Source organism: Glycine soja, chromosome 4 (assembly GCF_004193775.1).
Source record: "Glycine soja cultivar W05 chromosome 4, ASM419377v2, whole genome shotgun sequence".
In the NCBI taxonomy this organism is placed as follows: domain Eukaryota; kingdom Viridiplantae; phylum Streptophyta; class Magnoliopsida; order Fabales; family Fabaceae; genus Glycine; species Glycine soja.
The window spans coordinates 40973806-40997388 of record NC_041005.1 but is presented as its reverse complement, the minus strand read 5'-3'; the positions used below and the strand labels follow the sequence as shown (position 1 = coordinate 40997388).

General features: G+C 32.0%; 1 pseudogene; it reads right to left on the bottom strand.

Annotated features, from left to right (window-relative positions):
• Window positions 1-6992: 6992 nt before the first annotated feature.
• On the bottom strand, window positions 6993-11845 carry LOC114410805 (annotated as a pseudogene).
• Between the last annotated feature and the right edge of the window lie 11738 nt (window positions 11846-23583).

The following is a 23583-nucleotide window of genomic DNA, read 5'->3' as shown; positions in this document are numbered from 1 at the left end:
CCTATTTTGGTTGCACAGTGATCAAATCAAGCATGCATTTAGATAGACAAGTGATGACTTCAACACTTATTTTTTTCTCTATTTAAATTTATTTATAATCTATGTAGCCCATTTCATCCAATGAGAAAAAGCTTAGTTGTTGTTAGGTGCGAACTACCATAAAATTATCATCATGCTATGCTATAATGCTTGGTCTTGCTAATTTGAAGGATTTCTGAGCATGGCATCTATAATCATTTGTGTCTGAAGCGAAGGGCTTAAATTCTACCTTACTTCCTCTCTATTTTCAGGAGACACTCTAGGTTCCTATGTGAAGTGATGAAGCAACACATGGAGGTTCAATGCACAATTACATCTTGGAGTTCTGTTGCTGTGAAGGATGGCATTGCAATCAAGCCTGACACACAAATATATGGTTATTAACTTATTATACATTATACACGGATGCTCCATGCAGGCTGCCCAATATGGAAAACACAAGGCTTAAAGGGTTTATATGGAGGGACACACTAGAGTCTAGGAGATACTAATTTTCTTTTGACTCTATGATCTTGTGTCTTTTACTTCACAAATAACAAAAGTCCTCTTTGTTATTATAGTATCCTAAGCACCAATAAGGCATCCTTTTCATGATTTATTTCTCTTGTTTTGTATATGTGGCAGCAAGTGTTTTCATGATAAATTTATCTTATTTTGTATATGCATGGCAGTAAGCGTCATAACAAAGTTTGAGTTTTTGAATAGCAAGCAAGTTACGAAATGAATCTGTATCCATTTATAATGATTCCATTATTAAATTAATTCTAAACATATTTCTTTTTATGGTCTCATAATTTCATGCACTATTTTAATTCCTTAGATTTCTTGTTTCTGCAAATATTTGTCTACACCGGTCAAAGATGTTCCATATGCTGGCCTAGCTAATGGTATTACGCGATTTTACTACATTCACTCTTTTATAATCTGTTATATTATTTTGTTTTTGTTTTAAGTATATTAAAATATTGTTTAGTCCTAGAACATGTTTGGGTAAGTTTTTTTAGAAATACTTCTAAGATAAGAAAATGAAAAGGAAAAAATAAAGTGAATTTTTTTATAAATTAAAATAAGTTTTTCAATAACTAATCATTAAATAATTTACAAAATTGTCTCATAACTTCTTTGAAAGAAGAAAAAACATCTACAAATTAATTGATAACCAGCTAATGAAGAACTCTTTTAACTTATATGAAAAAGTTTGTTTCATTTTTCTTTTTCTCCTACAAGTACTTTCAAAGAAACTTACGCTACTAAAAAAACGTTTTTCTATGATAGTTATTTTGGACATTCTACGTCAGTTATTAATCGTCGGCGTAGGTAACGTTGTAGGAAGTGTTCACTTTCTATGATGATTTCCTAAAAAACCATCTTAGAAAAAGGTACCTTTCTAAAATCGTATCAAAAGGGTAGACTTTCTAAGACGGTTTTTCAGAGAACCATCTAAGAATATTTTTTTAAAAAAATATATTAAACATTCTAAGACGATTTTTTGAGAAAATTATTTAAGAAAATCGTCTTAGAATGCATTTTTTTTAAAAAATAAAATATATTGAGCATTCTAAGATGGTCTTTTGAGAAAACCGTCTTAGAATGTAAAGACATTCTAAGACGGTTTTTTAGAGAATCATCTTAGAATGTATTTTTTTTAAAAAATAAATTATATTAAGATAATTTTTCAGAGAACCGTCTTAAAATGAATTTTTTTAAAAAAATAAAATATATTGAGGGTTCTAAGAAATTTTTTCCAAAAAACTGTTTTAGAACTTCTAAGACGGTTTTCTAAAAAATCGTCTTATAATGTGTTTTTTTTAATAGTCACTTTTGTCCATCAATGTCTAATTTGCTAATAAATGCGTCCCTAGAAGATGAAAATATAAAATTTAGTACCCGAAAGTATAAAAAGTACGACAAATATATTCGACCGTTAACTTTCATCCGTCACCATTAATAAAATTGTCTACTTGGCACATAGGGACAAATTTGTCACCGAAATGATTGTCAATGTGACCATCTCTGATTGCCAGTATATGTCATATTTGTCATATAATATTTTTTTTGACTTTTCGTCATTTCACTCCGCTGACAAATACATCCCTGAAAGATGAAAATATAAAATTTAGTCCTCGAAAGTGTAAAAAGTGCAACAAATATATCCAAACGTTAAAAGTAGATTGTGATTAATTATTATAATTTGAAAAAAAATTATAATGATTGTGACAAATTTTTTTTAACAAACTCGTAAATTAAATTGAGTCTAAAAGAAAAAAGAATACTCGTTTTATAAATTATAAACAATTTTTTTACACTCTCATGCTTGATGAAAGGTTCAAGTAAAAAAAATACTTATTGTAAAATATTATAGTTAAATTAGGTTCATGAATAATTTTTAGAAAAAAATGCAATTACAATGATACTTTTAATTTGTAAAAAAACACTCACTTCCTTGGGAATGATTTTTTAAGGTTGTGATTTTTTAAATTATTAGTCAATAAAAAATAATTGTGTATAATTTAAATTTTCTTTTAAAAATCAACAAACTTTTATTATAATTTGTAATTAGATGTCATTGCATATACTAATAGACATTCATATTTTATTATGAAAAATTTATAAAAAAAATTAAATAAATAGTGTTTGATTAAACAAAAATAATAATTTTCTTATCATTTTACAGTAATTTTTTTTCTTTTTTTTTCTATGTTGATAGCATTTATTCAAGAGTTAAAAACCAAATGATTAATTTTTTTGTAGTTGAAGAAAAGTAAGAAGAATTCACCAAAGCAATAAAAATTCACTTCCATTGATAATATTTTATGCATGTTTTAACCGTTAATGAAACTTAAAAATTATATAACGAAAACAGACACTTATCGATGTGATATAACTCTTCCAAAATTTTGTCGCATTAATTATAAATTTTTTAAAATTATAATAATTAGTCATAATCTATTATTAATGTCCAAATATATTTGTTGTACTTTTTATACTTTCGGGGACTAAATTTTGCATTTTAATATTTCAGAGATGCATTTGTCAGCGGAGTGAGAAGACGAAAAGTCAAAAAAATATTATGACAAGTATGTCCCTATGCTGATAATTAGAGATGACCACGTTGATTATCATTTCAATGACAAATTTGTCCCTCTATACCACGTTGGTTATTTTATTAATGATGACAGACGAAAATTAATGGCAAAATATATTTATTGCACTTTTTACATTTTCAGGGGTTAAATTTTTATATTTTCATATTTCAAAAACGAATTTGTCAGCGAATTATACATTAAGAGACAAAAGTGACCATTTAACTTTTTTTAAAAAAAAACCTAAGAAACCATTTTCTTCCTTATGTATTCCTCACGAATGAATGAAAAATTCAAATTTAAGAACATCTCTAACTCTAAACTAAACCAAACAGTCACACTAGTATACCAATAAAAATGTCAATGTAATTATAGTAAATATCATAATAACAAAATCCAACAAATTTAGAGTTATTTCAAATAAAAATCTCCATAGACTAAATGACAAAATTAAAAGAAGGTACCTAAGGCGGAATTCCAAGAATATAACCCAATGCAAATAAAAATAGTCCTTAACTTTATCCCTTGGAATAATGTGAATATATCTTTCATCATGCAAAGAAAAAATGATCTCTACAATTTTTTTATCCCTTGGAACAAATATGTGGTTAATAATATAAAAAATATTATTATTTTATTTATTTTCAAAATTTTGTCCAGCCAAAAAAGAGGTTGTGTTAATAGCAACAAATTAAAAATAAAATAATAATTATGTAATTAAAAGAAACTAGTAAAGGAAACTTGTTTACCTCCCAACATTTGGATCAAATCCAATTACATAGTAGGTGAGAAATACCCAAACAGTGGCTTCTGTAAATGCAACAGGGATCTTAAGAATCCATGATATAGCTTCTTTTTTTTAATAAAAATAAAAACTTCTTTTTACCTTCATGTAGACATCAATATCTGGCTTTATCTTTGCTCTTTTTTTTCTTCTAGCCAACTCAGACAGCAAGTCTTGATCATAAAAAATAATCTTACATTAGAAATATGCAAATAACACTACTACAAAAAGATGATTCTACATTGTTTTAAGACACTTTTAAAGACGGTTTTGAACCGTCTCTGTAGCCAACTTTGTAAAAAATCAAAACTTTCTATGACGGTTTTTAAAAAACCGTCTTAGAAAATCTGTATATTCTAAGACAGTTATTTTTCTAAGACGATTTTTTAATTTTTGAAAAACCGTCTTAGAATGTATTTCTTTTATTTTTTTGAAAATATATTTTGGATTCTAAGACAATTTTATGAGAAAATTGTGTTAAAATATAGACATTCTAAGACGGTTCTCTGAAATTGGAGGGAAATTTGAGTTTCTATTCAAATTTCACTTGAATTTGAAATTGAATTTGTGGAGCCAAATTTTGGAGCCAAAATTTCACTAATTATGATTAGTGAATTTTAGCTATGGTTTAGTCCACTAATCCAAGATCAAGTCCAAGATTCTCCACTAAGTGTGCTTAGGTGTCACGAGGCATGTAAAGCATGAGGGACATGCATAAAGTGTGACTATATGATGTGGCAATGGGGTGTAGCAAGCAAATACTCACCTTCCCCTCTAAAATTTAATTGGATTAGGCTTCTCCCAATTCAATTAAATTTATTTCTCAACACACACATCATATTCACTTAATGCATGTGATATTACAAAACTACCTCTAATACAAAACTACCTCTAATACAAAAACTAGTCCTGGTTGAGGTTCCAAGTTGCAATTCTGGAACCTGAAAGGCAACTAGCCATCTATTATAACTTATTTTGATAGAAATCTCTAAGTAAAACTATATGGGCATCATGCAATACTAAGCCCTTATATAAAAAAGCTCAAGTAAGTTTGAAACAAACTTGTCCCAGCTCATCATGGCAGGGAGTGACAAATCAGTGCAATGCAAAGAGGTTGTTGGACACAAAATTCCAAAAATTCAAAATTCCAAAGATTAGCACCTAACTCACCCCCGAATTTCAGCAAGATCTCTTGTAAGGTCATAGCTATACGAATAGTAAAAATACAGTTTGGATGCAATAACATCAACAATTTTCCTGTTTGTGTTCTTAAGCAAAACAATGCTAGCTGAGGAACAAGCTTTGGCCTAAAAAGTAAAAGAAATATTAGCTTATAAGTAGTTGTCACTTATCAGTTTGCAAAGTCAAAAAATAGCTCTAGCAATAGCAAATTTAGTTCATGAGTTATATTTAGTCGTCATCACAATCACAAAGCTTGTCATTTGTCAATACATCCTTCTATGCTAATAATCATTTAATTTGTTCTCTTTATTGAATGGATTAATTATTGTGATGTAAATTTCAAAATTAAAAATGAAGTGAATTACTCATAGAATTAGAATTGGTAGAATCATTAAAAGACGATCCTTTTATCAAGAAACCTCAATTTCAACTCATTTTTATTTATTGGCTGATATCTTATAAACTAATAAAGCAAATCTATACACCTATAAAAAAATTGCAGCTCCAATGATAATAGCTTGAGAGACTCGGTCATATGCATTTGCAATATACGCAACAAGAAATGCCAATAATCCTGCCAACAGTGTCCCGAATCCTCTGTTGAGCCCTTTGCATAAAGTTACCCCTAGAACCAAAAGAAATTAAAAAAATATTAAGATCATGCACAAATAACATGCAACAGAAACACATTATTTAACATAGGAATATAGAAATATCAGGAGGAAGAGTAATTGATTTTGATTATAGTATTTGATATTTAAGAGAATAACAATAACTTGCCTGCAGTGAATTTCAACACAACAACCATGGTCATGACAACCCAAACAGCACTCTGTCCAATCCCCTTGAAAAGTGTCTCCAACAAATACAACAAAATTGAATTACAAACTTGAGCACATTATCATTTAACCCACCCAAGGATTCAGCGGTCCTCAAGGTAGTTTTACAAGGTGGTGCCAGGTTAATCACACAAGAGTACCTTGCAAATGTGATTTTCTTGGCACAAATAGGAAATAAGTAAATAACTCTAGACCAGAGGTATCACAGGTTCAAACAAAATTGGAAATCTCGAAACACATTGGCAGTAAGCCTGAGAGATTGAAACCAGTATATACCAATGCAATTACGCAATGTACAGGCCAATGGTAACCTTTTCAGAAGTTAAGCATATAAGAAACCCATTGAAAAGCTTAATTGGCAAGCTGTAATTGAATATAGTAAGCTTTTAGAAATCATTTTCATAGATAAGGCAAATTTAGACAATACTTGTGCTCCCCGAGTTTTGAACGACTGCTAGCCAAAGAAACAGTGAAACCCACTCCAACAATTGAGGATCCTAATCAACATGCAAATGCAAACCCCATCAGTTCATGTTGTTACCTTTGGCACAACACACACACACGCACACAAAAGTTGCAATCCATCCAAATTGTAAAAACATTTTTACCATGTTTCACACAACACATAAACTTTTACATATTATTATTATTACTAGGAAATAACAAAAAGAATTGAGGGATACTGGTGGAAGCACCGGCGGCAGCATTGCAAAGGAAGCCCCCTTTGAAAGGAATTGAGAGTCGCTTTGTCTACTGATATGTACAATGAACACTTTCCAGTTCCAAACACCATAAAGAAGAAGAAAGGAGCACTTGAACAAGATTATAGGTCGTAGAAAAACCTCAAAACTCAAAAGAATAAAACTTAAACAAGACAATAAATTATCAAATGTTAGGACTTACTTCTTGCACCAAGGCTTAAGCTGTCATAAGATTACCCAAGTTGCTATGGGCATGAACCTGCAGTAGTACAATAGAAAACAATCACATAAGCCACATGATAAAACAAAATGTAGAACAACAACAACAACAACAACAACAATAATAATAATAATAATAATAAAACTAAAACAAAAGAGATCCTCCTTCACGGTCCTGCAATTTGTGAAGAGCCTTTGCGAGAGGATAACTAATTGCAAAGCCTCCTCCGCCATAGGCCATGTTGTAAGAGAAAAAAATGTTCTGCAAGTGACTCTCCGACAAACTCCCAATGCAATAGAGCTGATTGTGGTCGTATTTTCTCAAAATGCGAATTAGGTTTTCAATGACGAAAATGGTGTCATCATCGCCCATCGCAAACCATCGCACATCCTTCATCCCCAGCTGTAGTGTCTCCGACACAATCCGTGAGATCCTAATTGTCAATCGGTGCCCTTGCCTGTTTGTATACATAAACATCACCATGTCATCGAAGATTCTCAGCGGCGGGAGCACGTCGCTGTTGTTTTCCTTCGATTTCACCTTCTCGTTGAGCCACATAATGTCGCGCATGTCCCTTACTCTGTACCTAAGTTTGATGTAGCTCTTCCTTTGGTCCCATAGCTTGGTCGACACCGCGATTCCGAACACCAAGTGGCGGAGGTCCGTTCGGTCCTCAGGATTCATCTCGCGGGAGCCTCATTGGAGAAATGTGGCGGAGGCGGTGGCATTGACGGCGATGATGGTTTTGGAGAAGATGCCGATGGAGAATGGGGCATCTTTGCAGGCGCGTGAGGTGGAGACAAGCTTGAGCGTGTAGATGATGCAAGTGACGGAGACAAATAGGATGAGAAAGACAAGAAGTTCTGGTAATGTTGGGTGCTATGGTGCAATGGGAGTGGCAGTTGTGGAGAGGTGTGGCGACAGAGATCTCACGTGACATTTTGGGAACCTTAGAGGTAAGAATAGAGAAAAACATTTTAAAAAAAAAAGAATTTAAAGCGCCAGAGAATATAAAGTGGGAGCTACATATTGAAAAAAGAGAAAAACATTCTAAGACGGTTTTTACAAAACCGTCTTGGAATGACAGTCTTCTAAAACGATGTTCACAAAACTGTCTTTGTTGAAAAATCCATATTTACAAAATTGTCACTGTCTTATATACTAAGACGGTTCTTGCTGAACGTTGTCGTTTCGCTGTCGTAAAAAATGCTTTTTCTAGTAGTGTTCAGAAGGGTATTATGTTTGCTAGGGATCTTCATCTTATTAATGCCATATTTGAGGTGGATTTTCTAACACAGTTGGTGAAGAAAATGAAGGTGAGTTGATGATATTAACCGTTGACTCCTCTCTTTCAACGAATCCTCTCTTTCAGCGGCTGGTACAAAATGTCACAGTTTCAAATACAAAGGTCGGATAATATGTGAAAAATGAATTATTGAATTATTATTTATAGGTTTCTAATTTTTTAGAATTATTTGTGGTAAAATTAGTGTTTATGTTTGGATATGTAAATAAAAAAATGTCTAAATTATTTTTAAGAAATAGTTTTGATTGCATAAAAATTACTTTTGAGTAATATATCTTTTATATATATATATATATATATATATATATATATATATATATATTAAAACATTTAATTAAATGGAAGTGTTTTAAGAGTTATTTTTCAATGATACGGGTCTTTTTTCTTAAATTTATTTCTTTCATTCAATTTTTTTCATTTTTATATTTGATTATATTCAACAAGACATTTTAGTTAGTTTTTATTTTTTTACTAACTGAAAAACTTATTTGACGGTTCAATAAATAAATTTTTTTATTAACTTTTTGCATTTTTTGAACATTGCTTGAAGATTATGTTCAACAAAACTAGTTGAAAAGCTAATTGAAAGTTGTAAACCTATCTGAAAGCTTAAAAGGTATTTGTTAACTAAAAACTAGAAATTTACTGACTATCCTTTTTAAATAAGTCATGATTTTGTTTTTGTCATTTTATACTTTCCAGATACTTGAACAATTAGTTCTACCGAATGCTTACAGTTTATGTTATGTCCGACAAAACTAGTTAAAAAAACTAATTGAAAAATAAAAGCCGAAAAGTAAGAAGCTAGTAGATGTATCAAAGTGAGTTCAAACCCGTGAGTCAACCCGACCTTCCCCAGATTTGGGCCGGGGCAAACTCGAAAAATCCAAAGTTTGACAATACTAACAGAAACTCAACCCAACTCACTTAACCCAGGGGTTAAACGAGTTCAAGCCGGGTTGACCCACTTAACCCAGCTAAAAATATAATAACATTATTTTCTAAAACATAATGGAGTAAGTTGAATAACTACAATTTCATCTTGTCATTTTGGAATTTGGATGAGGGAATTTAGAATTAAATGTTCTAGTTGTTTAGAACCTAGTAATTTTAATTAATAATGTTGGCTTGACGATTTCGTATTTTTTAATTTTAAGACTTTAATGTTGTTGAACTATGACTAATGTTTGAATGATTGAATTTTAGTTTAAGACTATGGTTTGTTAAAGACTGTTGAATATATTTATGCATTTGAGACATTTGAATCATATTAGATGTTTGAATGGTTATTTGAGGCATTTTCCTATTAGTTGTATTTCTATTTCAATAATTTGAATGTTTTTTATGAAGAAAAATGTCACTTATATTTAAAAAAAAACAGACAAAAAATGTTTTTAATTTTCTTTTGTCAATTGGTGAACCAACCCACCAACTTGTGGTGGGTCGGGGCTGGTATTTTCATGACTCACTAAAAGGTGAGTCGGACTAGTTCAGCCTGTTTAACCGTCAACATGTATGGGTCGGGCGAGCTCGTTTTGAAAGTCTAGAAACTAGCTTATTAAATTGTAAGTGTTTTGTAAAACTAATTATTGAAGTAGCTGAAAAGTTTAAAATGATAAGAATAATAAAACCATGATTTATTTAAAAAGGGTAATTAGAAAATTTGATAAATATATTAAGGATAAAAAAGAGAGAAAATATAATAGATAGAAACTAAATTTTAAAAAATGTTACTTTGAGTGTGTTTGACATACATTTGAGCTATTTTTTTAAACTTTTTTCACTAGTTGGAAAACTTATTTGACTATTTGATAAACGAGTTTTTCTCTAATAGCTTCTAGTGATGTTTGAAATGTTATTTGAAGTAATTTTTTTTTTTTTGAAAATCTAGCTTCTACCTTTTCATATTTATTCCCTTTTTGTCCTTAAATATTTATTATATTTCCTTTTAAATATTTTCTATTTAAGGTAAAATTTTATTATTTTTATCCTTTATGTAATTTTACATTTTCTTGCTTTCAGCTACTAATTACTTTTCAACTTTCAGCTAGCCTTCAAGTAGCGTTACAAAAATTGTTATAAGCTACTAATGCTAAGTCCAGCAAAACTAGCTAAAAAGCTAGTTGAAAGTTGAAAAATTAGCTGATACCTAAAAATTGGAAGTTGAAAAATTAGCTTATTAAGGTATAAGTGATGATAAAATTAATTATTGAAGTAACTGAAAAGTATAAAATGACAGAAAAATAATAAAATCATGATTTATTTTTAAAATGATAACTAGGAAATTAGATAAATATATTGAAGATAAAAATGAAAAAATATAAAAAGCTAAAACATTATAAGCTACTAAAAAAATTGTTTACCAAATTATCAAACAAGTTTTTCAGCTAATAAGAAAAGCTAAAAGCTAACTGAAATATCTTGCCAAACATAACCTAAAAAATCACTAAAAAAGGTTTGTTTACCAACAAAGTCAAACCAACTTTTTAACTTATAAAAAAATCAAAAGTTAACTGAAATGTCTTGTCAAACATAGGTTTAACAAATTAGTTTTCATCTTCCAGGTACCATCTTTCAACTATTGGTTAGTTTTTCAGCTTTCAACTAACTTTTCCAACTTTTAGCTAGTTTTCTTGAACATAGCTTATATTAAATTTCAATATTTTTTAAAAAAAATCAATTTTCAATTTGCTACTTAGTCATATTGATTATTTTTCCATCAAAATGTCATTAAATTATATTATTTTATTTTATTAGTTTACATTATAATTTTGGTTCTCTTAATTCTTGAGTTGGGATTATAATCAATCAACTTTTCATGATTTTAGTCTTCACATTTTAGAAATTCACAATTTTAGTCCAATCATCAGTTTTATATATTTATTTATTTTTATTTTTTACATTTTAATTAATTAAATTATTTATTGATGATACCTTAAATAAATGTTAAATCTAAGTTTCAACTGGACACAAATAAAAGAAATAAAGTATATATGAAATTGAGTATTGGACCAAAAACGCAAATATTTTATAATGTTGGGACTAAAATTGTAAAAAAAATTAGAAAAACTAAAGTAACATATTAATAATTAATTAAAGTAAGAATAAAATTATAATTTAACTTAATTAATTAATGCTTTATGTATAATTTAAAAAAAATTGTCAAAAAATGAACAAATTTTAATTAATTAACAATTTAAGATTGACTGATAATATATAAAAAATTTATAGTATTAGTATTTTTTATTTATAATATTAAAGAATAGTAAAAAATAATATTAATATTGTAGTTATTTTAAGTTTTTATTATTAATTACAAGCCTACAAACATTATTTTTATGTAAAAATCACTTCTCGATTGATTATATTGAACAAGGAAGATCCGACAAATGAATAAGGGTTAATTATATTTTTTTCTCTAAAAGTTTTATAAATTTTACTTTTAGTCTTTAAATAAATTTTTTAGAATTTTTTGTCTCAATACTTTTTCTTTATGAACCACAGCAAACTCAATCTTCCACACGCTATTTTTGTCTCAAACCCTTTGATCCCCACACTTTGATTTCACTCGATCCTCTCTTTTCTCACTTTCACTGTTTTTCTTCTTTTCTTTGGTTGCCACCATTTTTTTCATTACCCTGCTTTCACCTTCCTGTTGAAAAGGAGGAGCTGGTTCATCAATGTTTGTCATTTACCCCAAAGATCAAAGGGTATTGATATTGTCACTACCTGAATTGCTATTAACATTACCAAGTCTTAGAAAATGACCATCTTACCCTTCTGAGTTTTCCTACACCCCCAACCTTCTCTCTTCCTCTCTCACTTCTCCATCTTACACCCCCAAAAAATTAAACAACGAAAACACAATTTTGTTGTACACTTATACAATGAAATCATGTTTCTGTTGTGCTTTGTTTTTTCCACCTCATATAGGCAAAAAAAATCACGATTCCATTGTGTTTCTATCAAAAGGGCATTTCAGGGATATTGCTAAAAGGCACCCATGTGGATAGTGCCAATAGAAAAAGTAGTAGTGCCAATAGCAACTCCTAGATCAATACACTACAGAATAGGCCGAAAAGATTTAGGCCGAGCAAAATTAGATTAGGCCAAACTTTTATTTGGAGGCATCGTTCACAATTCTATCTTTTAATAAGATAAGTGGTAGTTTTGTTTTTCATATTCTCTCATAGGCTAATCAGGTTGCTGATGAATTAGCTAAATTTCCCCGGTCAGTATAGAATGTCAAGTTAGGATTTTTTATTTTGTTCTTTCCTTTTTGTTGAAGAATTCCCCTGTTATTCACCCAAAAAAATTTGTAAAAAGTTGAAGAAAAAGCATAATTAATTGAAAGAATAATGAAGGAGATTAATTCAAGTCAACTGGATTTTCTCACGGTGATTCCAATACATCTGCTCTGCAAAATTTAAATTCTCATTTCCTTTCCTAATTGAGCATAGCCACTTTGACCCTTGGGTCTAGGATCATCCCTTGTTCCCAAGTTCCTACTACAAACACAGGAAAGAATCTATTCGACTCTAATATCTAAAATGTTAGAAAATCTTTAAGCCATATAAAAGTTGAATTTAAATGGACTAACTTTAATTTATTGGCTGCCTCATACTATTGCTAAATTATATATGGTATTTATATAAAAGTTGAAAAAAAGTTATAGTCCTTTTATTATTTTGATTCACAAGCGTATCTGTCTATATAAATTAATTAGTCCCCTAAAAATTAGATTTGTTAATGAGTTAATAGGGTGTTCATGGGCCGGTTCAGATCAATTTTTGTTAATTTTAGGATCCAACCCAATCAATTTTGATTGGTTTGATTCAATTCAGTTTTTATAATTTGTTTTGAAATTCAACCCAATCCATTTATGAACAGTTTTTTTCGATTTGGACAAGTGGTTACCGATTTAAATTTAATCTTTTTCTTCTTCTTAGAACTATTATTTTATATTATAATTCATTTAAATATCTAATACAATAAACAAAATATTATCTAATGTCTTAAAGTAATAAAATGGATTCATTTAATATCATCAACAAAATATTATAAAATAGACTAATACAACTTAAAATAAAAATATTCTTCAACGAGATTTACTATAATAGTTTGAGTCACGATTATTTCTTACAAACTAATTTCTTACAATAAGTTTTGATGTAACTATATTTGTTACAACCAGATTTGCTGAAACAAATGAACAAAATATGATTAATTAATATTATAAACATGGTAAAAAAAATGAAAGAAGGTAAAACAAATAACAATGTATAGTAATACCAAACAACTCTAAAATTTTTGATATGTTTTGATCGGATCTATGAATTTAAACTCGTAACTCAGCCCGTTCTAATTAATTCGGATTAATTTTGACCTAAATACATAAATGACCCAACCCAAATTGTTCAAATCGATTTGGATCAATTTGAATTTACAAATGACCCGTACCCATGAACACCTCCACTGGTTAACAAGTTTGGTATAAAAAATTGAGCACAAACATTACCAAAAAGAACATTTTATATGAATAGATAAGTTTCATTCCTGTATTTGTCATAATTATTTTAAGAGGATTCTAAGTTTAATACAATAAAATTGAGTCAACATCATAATAAAAAAGGACTTTTTACACATTTTATTTATGTTTTTTTTTCTCATTCCTGTATTTCTCACATTTACTTTAAAGGGATGCCAAATTAAATTATTGTAAAAACAAATCATTATTCTTACATTCTTTTAATTTTTTTTCTTGTAAATTATTAGATGGAACTCATGGAAGTATGGAACTAAATGTGTGAAAATCAGGTAAAAAAATTATTTTTTCAGGCAAAAGTACTTTTACAAAAGAATTAATACTCTTTTTTTATTTTACCTTTATTCGTTGAATCTTAGGTGTTTCTTAGAAATTTCTAGTAGAAATTAAATATGCATTATGTCTGACTCAAAGTTGCCTTGACCTTTCAAATGTCTTCCACATCACGCACCAAAGAGTAAAATAATCACGTTCCATAAAACCCAAACACCCTCTCGAACTTTTCAACCAGTTTAGTTGAAGAATGACCGAAGCATCTCCAATGAAGTTATTCAATTCTTCACTGAAAATCTAACATTTTTTGTCCGATTGAGTTTGTATATTTAAATTATATCATGGCAGTTCGTATGGGTCACGGTAGATTCTCGCAAAGAAATTGACATAAGGATATATGTAAGCTTCCACAACTGGATTACTATTTAATTGTGAACTAGTTTGACTTAGATATATATATATATATATATATATATATATATATACATATACATAAGTGCTAACAAAAAGGCAAATTAAATAATGTGGAGATTAATGCAAATGTTGGGCAAAATTGAAACAGATTCATAGATCTAAGATCTCATTAGGTTGATTCAACGCAATAGACAAAGCATAAAGATCCCTAGGGCCTAATCAATATAATAAAATGATAGTACATCATTATTGAGTTTTATTTTAGTACAAAAAAAGACTAACTTGAAGAAAGGTAAGTGGTGCAATTCGGCTGCGAAATATGCTGAGGCCGAAGAACAAATGGCCGTGAGCACCGTACGATTTGCCGTTTTATGCTATTAAATTACTTAATTACATGTATATGGTATAGCCGAAGTTTAAGTTCCAAAGACAAAAGCTTGCTTCCACTTTGTGAATACTTTACAAAAGAGATACTCGAGACTTCTCCCTCGGCTCCGGGAATCAACATTTGAGTCATCATGCTATCAAGATTCGGCTGATCGGCATGTTATATGTACAAGTTATACGTGACTTCATTTTATTTAATATTTTGGGATTAATAAGTTAAAGCACAACTAAAAATATGATATTTTACAACACTATTTGTATGACGGTTCTATAAAAATCGATGTCATAAGTTAAGTGATGACATTTTTATAAAACTGTAACTTTTTAAAGATAGCTTTATCAAAATCGTCTTTGAAAACGTATTATGACATCAATTTTTTCAATAACCGATGTAGAATGAGAGAATACAAAGACAGTTTTAGAAAACCGTCTTTGAAAGGAATGGAAGAATGCATATTTTAGAACGTTGGTTCGAGTTTTTCTCTTTTCTTTCTTTTTTTTTATCTTTTCCTTTTCTCTCCTCGAATTTCTGATATATTCCAACAACAACTAGGGTTTCGAAATTGACCACACCTTCTCCTTTTTTCCCCGACAGCTAGGGAGATTCGAGCCCCAAAGTGGTGTGTCTCATTCTCTAAAACTTAGATCTCGAGACCAGGGTAGTCTCCCTCAGTGTTCTCACGAATGACGACGATGTCGACGTTGTGGTGGCGGGTGGAAGAACCTCGCTCAAATGTGGAACTTTCTTCTTCTAAAACCCTAGACACAACCAATGACCATGATTCCACTTCGGAATCACATCAAATGACTCCGGAAGAGGTTGAACCCAATAGAGAAGACGATGTCGTTCTGACCGCGAAACGAAAAAGGAACGCCGATGTCGTCGAAGACTGTTCGTTGCATCTACTATGGAAGACCAGCCTCTACTCCTACTTCCAGAGCCACAATAGATCGTGCATCCACGACGGTGTGTGCCGCTATGCGCATGACAAAGCAAAGCTCTGCCTTCACCCCAACAACACGTGGGACCCAACCATCGAGCGCACGAAGAAGGCATTGAAGACTGAGGCGGGCGAGAAGCGTGCCATCTCGGAGGAAGTGATGATGACGGAGGCAGCCATCGACGATGACAATAACAATTGTGGCACAAATCACACGTTTAGCAAATGCTTGGTGGATTTGCCGTGAAAATGGAGCTCCAAGAATTTTTGGACTTTTCTCAGCAAACAAGTAAGCTTGTTTGGTTATTTTATTTTATTTTTGAGTTTCTGGTTTTCAATTCACTTAAGCTAGCTTTGTCAATTTGACTCTTATGCCATACAAGGAGGGGGTTAGATTAGGGTAAGGGATCAAATCAAATGTCGCCGACTGTGAAGAATAGTACTAGGTTCTGAGGCATGGCATGATCATTCCCAACGCACAAGGCATCATTGTTTCCTCCATGGTTTGCTTTCTCATAAATTAAATCAAGTCCAATCTAGTAATATTATTTTCTTAGTTATTAAACTGAATCGCTTTCACAGGAGAATGGGACTCCATGCTTCTGAAGGATTTCCAAGACTTTTTTTTTGGTCAGGAGGAAATTGCCATCCCAGTTCATACTACATATGTGTTGCTCGTTCATTACTATACTCAATTTCCTTTTTTGCTTGAATTTAGGATTTGGTTGGTTCTAGTTGTAGTTGGATAATATAAACTTGATTTAACCCATTAATTAAGTATTAGGCCCATCAAGTTTGTGCTACTACTCTAAAGAAACTTCTAGAAATGTATAGAAATAAGTAGAAGTAATATTTAATTGCAAGAAGTGTGTAGAATTAAGTAGTTGGGAGAAGTGTGTAGAACTCTCCCTTGAAGTGTGTGGAATCTTTTTTGAAGTATCTACAACTTTCCCGTGAAGCCTATAAAAGGGGGAGAGGTTGTCACTTGTAAGTTGGAACCGAAAAGAACCCAAAGAAGCCAAAACAAAAGCATTTCTCAAGTAATAAAAAACTAGCCTTCTTTCAAATATTCTCTCCTCCCCCATTTCTCTCAAATACTTTCTATAACCTTCTTATTTCCAATAAAGAGGTATTAGAGCTTAAGTTCTGATAAGAAATTCCTCTAGACTTATGGCAAGCAATGGAGTGACATCCTTCCAAGTTCCACTTCTAAAGGGGAGCACCTATGACAATTGGACCATAAAAAAGGAAGCACTTATTGGAGCACATGATGTTCAGGAAATGGTTGAAAAAGGAGGAGACAAAGTAAAGAAAGTGTGTCTCCAAACTCTAAGAGCTGAGTTCGAATCCTTACATATGAAAGAGTCGGAGTCCATTTCCGATTATTTTTCAAGAATTCTTGCTGTTTCAAATCAACTAAAAAAATTGTGAGAAGTTAGAAGAAGTAACAATTATGGAGAAGATACTACGCTCGTTAGATCCCAAATTTGAGCACATTGTTGTGAGAATCGAGGAAACCAAAGATTTAGAAACCATGATGATAGAACAACTTCAAGGATCACTGCAAGCTTATGAGGAGAAGCATAAGAAGAAGCAAGAGATCACTGGGTAACTCTTTAAGATGCAATTGAAGGAGAAGGAAGAAAGTCAAGGAAATTAGAGAAGTCAACGAGACCGAGGTAGAGGTCATTGTCGCAGCCGAGGACAGGTTGGATGTGGCAATAGTGAAAGAGGTTCAAATTTCATCAACAACAGTTGCGAGAAAGGAAAAATTTCAACAAGAGAACGTGGAAGAGGCTATGCAAGCATAAGGTATGATAAATCTCAAACTCAATGCTATAATTGTCAAAAGATTGGCCACTATGCTTCTAAATGTAGATTCGCCAAGAATAGAGTTGAGGAGGAGACTAACTATGTGGAGCAAAAAGACGAGAAGTTTGAAACAATGCTCCTAGCATGTGGAGGCAATGAAGGTAGCCAAGAAAACTCATGGTACCTTGACACTGGTGCAAGCAACCATATGTGAGAAAAAAGAAGCATGTTCGTGGATCTTGATGAATTAGTAAGTGGCAATGTCTCATTTGGTGATAATTCTAAGACTCCTATAAAAGGAAAAGGTAAGATCTTAATTCGTTTGAAAGATGGAAGACATGAATTCATATCAAATGTCTACTACGTCCAAGATATGAAGAACAATATTTTGAGTTTGGGACAATTACTTGAAAAAGGCTATGATATTCGCAGGAAAGATTTCGGTCTTTCCATCAAAGATGGGAGAAACAATCTAATCACCAAGGTACCAACGTCAAGAAATAGGATGTTCTTGTTGAATATCCAAAATGATGTTGCAAAATGTCTTACAACTTGCTACATTGATGCATCCTGGCTATGGCATCTTTGATTTGAACACTTAAATTTTGGAGGCTTAAGTTTTCTATCAAAGGAGAAGATGGTAAGAGGACTAACCTCTATTAACCACCCTGATCAACTTTGTGAAGGATGTTTACTCGGCAAGAAATTTAGAACTAGTTTTCCAAAGGAGTCAAACTCAAGAGCTAAAAAGCCACTCGAGCTAAAACATGCTGACGTCTATGGGTCAATCAAGCTAAGCTCACTAGGTAAAAATAACTATTTCCTCTTTTTCATTGATGATTTTTCAAGAAAAACATGGGTCAAAGCTGTAGTAGAGAAAGAAAGTGGTCGAGAGATCAAAGCCATGAGGACTGACCAAGGAGGAGAATTCACTTCCAAAGAGTTTTAAGAGTTCTGTGAAGAGAATGGAATCAAATGTCCCCTAACGAATCCAAGACCCCCTCAACAAAATGGTGTGGCAAAAAGAAAAAAATAGAACAATCCTTTATATAGCTCGAAGCATGCTCAAAAGCAAGAAACTGCCAAAAGAATTCTGGGCAGAAGCTATGGTGTGTGTAGTTTATTTGTCCAATCAATCTCCAACAAGAAATGTATGGGGAAAGACACCACAAGAAGCATAGAGTGGAAGAAAGCCTAGTATCTCACACTTGAGGGGTTTTGGTAGTATAGCTCATGTTCATGTCCTAGATGAGAGAAGAGCAAAACTTGAAGACAAGAGTGAGAGATTCATCTTCATCGGTTATGATTCAAGTTCAAAAGGGTACAAGTTGTACAATCCAAACAACAAGAAGATGGTAGTCAGTCGAGATGTGGTGTTTGACGAAGAAAGACAATGGGATTTGGAGACTTATGAAAAACGATACAACTTCTTTCCTCCACTTGAAGAAGAGAAGACAACTTAACATGTTCAAAAAAAGCTCACCTCATCAACATCAACCACTCACAAAGACACTTTGTCATCTCCTAAAAGTGAAAGGACTGTGTCATGCACAAGAACCCTCCAAGATCTTTATGATCAAACTGAGAGTTTGGATAGTATCACACTATTTTGTCTCTTTGCAGATTGTGAACAAATGGACTTTGAAGAAATTGTGCAAGATAAAAGATGGAGAGATGTAATGGACGAAGAAATTAGATCCATCGAGAAGAATGACACATGGGAACTCATCTCTCTTCCAATATGGCACAAGGCTATTGGTGTCAAGTGGGTATGCAAAACAAAGAAAAATGCTAAGGGATAAATTGAAAGATATAAGGCAAGGCTAGTAGCAAAAGCTCAACACAAGTGGAGAATTGATCAGATGGATGTGAAGTCTGCCTTCTTGAATGGAGTACTCGAGGAAGAAGTGTACATCGAGCAACCGTTGAGATACAAGGTGAAAGAAGAAGAAGACAAATTTCTCAAGCTAAAGTAGACACTTTATGGACTAAAACAAGCCACTCAAGCAATGAGACTTTATCAAGTTAAGAAGCTTACTTGGAAAGATAAATCAAATTTAAGGGGGGTGTTGGATAATATAAACTTGATTTAGCCCATTAATTAAGTGTCAGGCCCATTAAGTTTGTGTTACTACTCTAAAGAAACTTCTAGAAAAGTGTAGAAATAAGTAGAAGTAATATTTAATTGGAAGAAGTGTGTAGAACTAAGTAGTTGAGAGATGTGTGTATAGCTCTCCCTTGAAGTGTGTGGAATCTTTCTTGAAGTATCTAAAACTCTCCCTTGAAGCCTATAAAATGGGGAGAGGTTGTCACTTGTAAGTTGGAACCAAAAAGAACCCAAAGAAACCAAAACAAAAACATTTCTCAAGTAATAAAAAACTAGCATTCTTTCAAATATTCTTTCCTCCTCCATTTCTCTCAAATACTTTCTATAACCTTCTCTTTTCCAACAACCAAGGGGAGATTTTTCTTTATTTTAGTGGTCTTATTACTTCTTCAACATACCATTGAATACAAAGTAACCAACTTTAGTGCATGACATATTATTGTGTCTGAGGGGTGATTTATGTTGACTTATTTTGCAGCATTGAAGTAGCTTGTGCTCCACATCCTAGTGTTGATGTCTTCATCAACTTTGCTTCATTTAGAAGGTCAACATATATATTTTTTACTATTATTTTGAGTCTATGGTATCTTGTTGCACAATAATACATGAATACCATTAGCATATCCAGAAAAAGTTTCATAATATCAATTTTGCATCATAAAATATTTTAAAGTATCTTATATATGATGTTTCAGTAGTGGCTACATATTTCATGAGTTATTTCCTTATTTAGTTAGGATTATTAAGAGTCTAGTATTAATATATATAGTCTTTAATTTCATTTTTATCATATCATGTCACATCAAATCAATGTCAATTTCAATTATTCAGTCCCTATTTTTTCCCTTTCCTTCTTTCCCTACCAAAATCCTTATGATTTTAACATGTACAAATTGATCTACATGCAATGCTGCAACATCATCCATGGTTGCTTTGAAACAACCAATGATTAGAGTTGTTGCTATTATTGCTGGAGGAGTACCTAAGTCAAACACTAAGCAATTGGTTGCATATGTCGGGGCAAACAATAAGGTGGAAGTTGAAATAGATATTGATTGGCTTAATATATAGTTATATAATAACATGAAAAAAAACTTATTTTAGTGTTCTTGATTTGATAGGTTGTTATTGGTCCAAACACTGATGGAGGCATTCAAGCAAGTGCTTTTAAAATTAGTGACACAGCTGGAACAATTGACAATATAATTCACTGCAAGCTCTATAGGTTTGGATCTGTTGGATTTGTATCTAAATTTGTATGTATTTATTCACTTTATACTTATGTTGATGCCATCTCTTCAAATTGTGGATACACCTTTTCTTTTAGAACTGAAATGGCCAATTGCAATTTTGTTTCTCCTTTATGAAAAAACCAAAGAGATTGCCTTTATATATTTTTGTGAGATGATAATAATTATGGTGGAACATTGATGTATCAAATTATTATAACTAGAGAAGGATACAACTTAATGGAAGCATTAACATAGCATAAATTTGTAGTTTACTTGCATGATGAGGCTATTGAACATTAATAATCATTTTTCCCTTCCCCTTTCTCTCTCTATTTCTAAATAATGGCAATTGCTTCTTAGCTAATATCACATGTTCAATGAAATTTCTTTTATAGAAATTGAGCTTTATTTTTCTGGCATGATGATGACATAATGTATAAATAGATGACGGTTCTGAGAGAAGACATGTTTTTGAATTACAGGGGGGTGTCCAATGAATTATACAACACTATTTGTCCACATAACTTGTGAATGTATGAATACATGATTTTGATGATGCCAAAGAAGAATCAAACAAGGTTGCTTCAAAGGATAAGCATTGCTTCAAGATTAATACAAGGTTGCTTCAACAAACAAAGCCTTGCTTCAAGATTAACTCAAGATCAAGTCTTGCCTCAAAACAAAGTGTTTCCAAGACATCCAAGGCTCTGGTAATCGATTGCCAGGTAGTGTAATTGATTACCAAAAGACAAGTTTGAAAAATAGCTATTAAAAAAGGTTTTGAATTTGAATTTTGAATCTGTAATCGATTACCAGATGTTTGTAATCGATTACAAGCAACGAAACTCTTGAAATTCAAATTCAAAAGTCATGACCCTTCAAAATATAACTGTGTAATCGATTACCAGAAACCTGTAATCGATTACTAGTGAAAAATTTCAGAAAAATCTTTTTGAAAAGACACATCTCTTCAAACCATTTTGAAAAGGCACGAAGGGCCTATATATATGTGTGTCTGACTTCGAAAAGTAAGAGAGAGATATTCCAAGAGAACTTCATTGTCAAATGCTCTCTCAACAACTCTTGGGCAAACACTTGCAAATCTATTAAGAGTTCATCCAGGAACTTCAAATTGTACTATCCACTGTAAAGGAGAGAGTTCTTTCTGTTTTTCTTAGAAAGTCAATTGTAATCAAGAGACTGGTTGTCTCTTAAATTGTGAGTTTTCTGAACACAAGGGAAAGAGATTCCTTGGGTGTTTAGAAGTTGTAAAAAGGATTTTTACAAAGATAGTGAAAAATCTCAAGTGGGTTGCTTGAGGACTGGATGTAGGCACGGGAAGTGGCCGAACCAATATAAATCGAGTTTGCATTTCTCTCTTCTCTTATCTCATTTAAGTTATTGCAATCAATTTTGTCTTGCATGTTTAAAGAGCATTATTAAATTGATTTTTGCTTCTTCTTCTACATTCTGAACCTATCATTTAGAAAGGGGTTAAAAGTTTGTTAGTGGGAGAATTTTGAAACTCAATTCACCCCCCTCTTAAGTTATTGAGGTCACTTGTCCAACATAACTGATGGGATTTATGAAGGTATTTTATATGCTGATTTTATCTTTTTTTTTAAATACTAATATTGAGCTATATCTTGTTTCACTTTAGGCATTGCCATTAGAGGAGATTTTTTCCCAAGCCCCACACTTTCTGACCATGTTTTACGGTTTAGCAACATATAGAGGTGGGTAAATGGGCTTGAGTCCATGGACCAGCCCGTGGGGCCCACAGTCTGTGTTGGTCATGGACCAAATTTTTTTAGAAATCCATGCTTATACAGGATTTTAGGCCCACCCCGTATGATGCAATCCTCCCTAGGAAGGGACCAGTCACTAGAGCCATGAGCAAGAGGCTCCAATAGGATTGAACTAGAGCTGCTGAAGAAGGCCCTAGAGTTCTCATGAACCTTATGGTAGATTTCTGAGCCCATGGGCCAAGTTTGGGTCCAATTCTCTTTGTACATATTAGAATAGGATGTCATTATATTTGATCCTTGTATTTAGGGCTCCATATTGTAGGTAGGGTACCCTAGAAATATAGGATTTTTCAGCCCTTGTATTTTAGGGCACCTAGACTAGTTTTTGTATTAGGGGTAGTTTTGTAATTTCACATGCACTAAGTGAATATTTGATGTGTGTGGTTGGAAATAAATTTAATTGAATTGGTAGAATCCCAATCCAATTAAATTTTAGAGGGGGAGATGAGCATTTGCTTACTACACCCCATTGCCACATCATATAGTCACACTTTGTGCATGTCCTTCATGCTTTACATGCCTCATGACACCTAAGCACACTTAGTGGAGAATCTTGGAATTGATCTTCGATTAGTGGGCTGAACCATAACTAAAATTCACTAATCATAATTAGTGAAATTTTGGCTCCAAAGTTTGGCTCCACAAATTCAATTTCAAATTCAAGTGAAATTTGAATTGAAATTCAAATTTCCCTTCAATTTTGTGTGACACTTAGGTTATAAATAGAGGTTATGTGTGTGCTTTTTTTTTAAACTTTGATTATTTGAATATTAACTTCAGATTTCAGAGCTATTTTAGAGCACAAAATTTCGTGCTATTCTCTCCCTCTCCCTTCATTCATCTCCTTCTTCCTCCAAGCTCTTATTCATGGCCTCCTATGGTGATGAGCTTCTTCTAGACTCATCTTCTC